Genomic DNA, 4,424 nt, shown 5'->3' on the forward strand with positions numbered 1-4,424 from the left:
TCTGAGACGGTTAGGGTCTATTCTGAGAGGAAACGGCATTATCCCGGGATAATCACATTTGTGCTGGGTCTGCTGGGAGAGCACACGCTGCTGTCAGTCAATGCTCTGCTTCCACTCATCATTAATAAACTCAGGACCATTACTTTATCCCACAGCTCTAATTTATGCCAGTCCTTTTTTTTCTGTTGTATTCCATTTCAGATTACAAATTGATTAGTTTGAAACAAGAACTAAAAAAAAAAGAAAGAAAAAAACTTGTTGGAATATGCTAGTCTTCAAGTTATTTTGCTGGTGGCATCACCGTCTTGTCTTTGTTCATGCCAGCGATCGCCTGGTAGATAGACTTTTGAGTTTCTGTAAGTGGACAAATKGTTATTCAGTAAATTATTTACAGAATAGGTCAACCCACCCCTACCATGTCATACACTTAAACCTTTCAAAATGCCAAGATGAGGGAWTTTTCGCTGATGCCCTGAGATTTTTACAGGTTTTACAGGTCGAAAAAAATTAAAGCAGCCTGGCTTACCTGRAGATAAAGTGCACTAGATGTGTAGAAAAGCGATGCCATAATGTACTTCATAAAAGAAGTTGAACAATACTCGCCATCTACTTTCAAACTAGGGTGTGAGATGTACTCTCCTAAGAGCTCAGAGTCATTTCTTTAATGGTTCGTCTTCAAAAACCCCCGTTCTATATCGACATGGCAGAACACTTTCACACCCCATCTAATCTCCCGCCACAGTGGTGCCACCAGGCCGTTATATTGGTTTGCTCTTATCAGACAACCGGCCCTTCTTTAATAAGTTTTACAGTGTCTCCAGTCTGTCAGCCATTTAACATTTCAAAGAGTAGATATCTGCTATAAGAACAGAGCTGTGGAACAGGAGTATTCTCGCTCGGTCTCGGACAGAAATGGATCTMGGGCTTTAAATGTTAAATCATCATCTCCGGAGCCCGTCAGTCAATTTTTAAACCTCTGATTATTGTTGAACTTTTCAAAGTTGGACCCTCGAGCTTTCGGTTKCCGCTCTTCAAATTAGTCTTTTTGTTCTGCCGAATGGCCCGTCTCCTCATCACTGCCCTCCTCTGATTATCTTTCGCTCCTCATCCCTTTCATCTGTCTTCTTCAGTACTTTTTTCCTCTGCTTTACTGAAGCATTTCTCTTCACCAGTTCAAGTGTGGGTAGAGTTGTTTGGACTTTTTTCACTTCATGTTGGACCTTTACAAGTGAATATTCAATACTTAACCTGTCAAATCAAATCTTAAAATATCTATGAATCTCTGTAGTGTAGATGGCAGYACTACTCTTGTTAAATGTTTGCGTTGCTTTCAGGTATGACAATACCATGACTTCCACTGAAGCGGAAGGCATAAAAACATGCTCCCTCCAAACATTTAGATGTTACGGTTTGGCATTTTGTTGTTTGAAGGGTATTTAAATAATCTATATTAGTCTGTTTACATTTTTATTCTATAAAAGTTATAAAGTGATCAATTAGTTGTATTTGTGTGCAAAATTTTTGATAAGATTTTTGATATTGTCATATTGGGATAAAGGTCATTTCTCGATCAGAAGAAAACAAAGGGGAAAAGATATTGACATTAGCTGAATTACAAACTGGAGAGTACTTGGAGACATAGCAGAATAGGAAGTGGTCCGTTTACTTAAAAGACTTAAAAATGTACTTAAAATTAGACAGGTTGCAGGTCATAGTAAAAWCTGCGAGCTTTATTGGTAGGAAAATTACATTTTYTGTCRCAGTTGACTTACTGCAGTCAAAACTTAGTGTTGGCAGGTTCAGAGTTGGCACCTTCCACTGTAGAGAGGCTTATTTTGTATTGCAAGATTATTTTAAATTAATATTAGTCAATCTAATGGCTATTAATACAATTAATTCTCACCATGGTGAGCCTTAGGAAGCACAGAATGTCATCTAGGTTCTCTCACTCATTGATCAGACAAGCTTTATCAGTTAATGGCTATTGTTTTTTTTTATTTTATTTTTTGCTTTATTCAATCTGTTCTGCTTTATTGCATTTAATTAATTTCTAGATGATTAACTCTGAGCTCAGCAGGTTGTGTTTGCAGATGCAGCAGTGTTTGTGTGTATGCGTGCGTGGGCGGGTGTGTAAAGTTTACCCAAGGTGCAGTATGTGGGCTGAACTGTCAGCAGCGGTTAGGAAGTAATGGATATCTTATGTTAAARTGCAGTCGGTGAGACTTGTGTGTTACGGGGGTTTTCCGTGTTCAGGTAGATTAGAAGATGTGTGCTGAAAATCTTTTTTCTTTTTTTCTTTTTCACAGCTTTACTAATAGATGATTTAGACATATTTCAATAAAAGATCAAATGACAAAAAAAGTTCCTGCAGCACAGTATTAAAATGCGGATGTTTCTTTCCTCCTGGCATTTAACTCCAGATAGAGAAAAAAGTGGATTTACAATTAGAGATGTGCCGATCAGGTTGCTTTATCTGCTATCTGATCCTCCATATGTCTTTTTTTTACTGCAGTGAGCCTCGATGTAGCCAAACTCCGTCAAGTATGGCATTGTTTTTATGTCGTATTAGCTTCGTTGTGTTGATGCATTTTGACGTGCTTCAATTTTCCGCCGCAACACGCAAACTTTCCCATTCACTCAGTGCGTTATAGTTCCATAGGATATAGGATTTTTTGCTGCTCGTTTACTCAGTGTGAAGGAAAGAGGAGACCAGCTGCACAGGCAGGCTGCGAAATGAGATGCAGGTGATCGGTATTGGCAACAAGAGCCAATGATCGCCGATCACCAATCATGCACTTTTTCACGAAAATCGGCCGATTATGACCGGTGACCGATCGATCGGCACACCTCTATTTACAATAAATTACTGAACTGTTAGAACAATTAAATGTAATATCTAAATGTGCTGGTTGTGCAAAAACCAAGCAGATATCTAAAATGTTAACAATTTTATGTAATTAAACATAAACTTTGTTTGAGCTCTAAGTTTAGAAAATGTAAGAYTACTTCTCATAATACTTGCATAGATGTGAACATGGAAACAGAATGTCTTAAGGTAATGTTTCGGTGACATAAAATATATATTTTTATCTCTTCACTGAACTGATCTTTTCCTGTGTTGATGGTCTTATGTTTTCATTTGTTTCTGTTCTTTATACATTGTCTTTCAATTTCTCTGGCATGTCCACTAAAGCTACTTTGCACTAGAAGATTCAAATAAGGCTGAAAGCTCCCAACAGCACAGGGCTGATGATCCWGGGAATATCCAAAATCCGTAACCACACCAAKGTTGAGGTTCTCTGGAGGATAAGCCAGTGTAGCTCTGCTGCCTTAGAGTCATCTTTCTGGGATTCCCTCTGGCCTGGGCCTGGTTTGGCTTCCTACAAGTGAAGCTTTCTCTCTAAGCTTCAGCAATCAGAAAACAGTAGATGGATGGATGTCTTCTTCCATTTTCATCACATTTTCCTCCGTTATTCCCTTCTTCGCCTTGGTTTGGAGTTCCTTTTATGTCCTATTGTTCCCTCCTATCTTCCCCTTCATTCTTTGTTCCCATCTTACTTCTGCCTCGTTGCTCTTCTCATTAGCAGGATTTATAATATGTCCTTACATGTAAGACGCCTCAGAACAAATTAAGCCCTTGAACGGCAGCAGCAGCRTCTCTCTTTATTCCTCCTCCTTCAGTGATAATGTCTAGTTTAATCTGTCCTTAAATGACCAACACTCCCAGCTGGTACTTTAAGCCCCTTCGTGGAAGGAGGTCCACAGTGGAGGCCTTGGATGAAGCTTTAGGAAGGCAAACATGTACAGGTCGGATGCTAATAACCTTTATTTCTCTTTAGCTTTGTTATATATTCTGCATCCATCGGTGTATCTAATCACAACATGTAGAAAAGACATACATAATGCAGATGCTGTGAAAGCTACAGCTTTTTCTCTGTCCTGTCTGATGTCAAACCTGCTGAAGATTCAATCTGCTCATCCTCCGCCGACCGAGCATTAGTGAGGTCCAGCAGAGATGRTGGGCAGTGAATTCTGACTCAGTTCCAGTTCATCCTCATGTGGAAACTTTGAGCATTCCAGTCAAGTTATCACGGCTCTGTGTTTGGGTGGTGTTGGTGCAGAAGAACAAACACGGGCTATTGACACGCAGTCGGACKCTCGCTGTTGTCTGAAATATCATTTAATCTTCTGTGACCTGGAGAATATACACAGAGTTTTTTTGTTGTTCYCACAGCATCACAGAGTATCAGAGCAACATCTGTATCCTTGGGTAAATCATTAATCATGAAAACTGAAAGACTAAGACTTTATGTCAAATCTATCCTAGATAAAAAAAAAGGTGCATTTTTGTCTTTTGGAGGGCAATATCACTTAATGAGAACCACAGTAGATAAAAATGTAGACTTTTTAAAAGCTGGATAGCT

General features: G+C 39.1%; 1 protein-coding gene across 1 annotated transcript in view; it reads left to right on the forward strand.

Annotated features, from left to right (window-relative positions):
- Positions 1–4,424, forward strand: part of grid1b (glutamate receptor, ionotropic, delta 1b) — a 457,252-nt gene that overhangs the window by 85,384 nt on the left and 367,444 nt on the right. The window lies entirely within an intron of this gene.

The sequence above is a fragment of the Poecilia reticulata genome, linkage group LG19, assembly GCF_000633615.1.
Source record: "Poecilia reticulata strain Guanapo linkage group LG19, Guppy_female_1.0+MT, whole genome shotgun sequence".
NCBI lineage: Eukaryota > Metazoa > Chordata > Actinopteri > Cyprinodontiformes > Poeciliidae > Poecilia > Poecilia reticulata.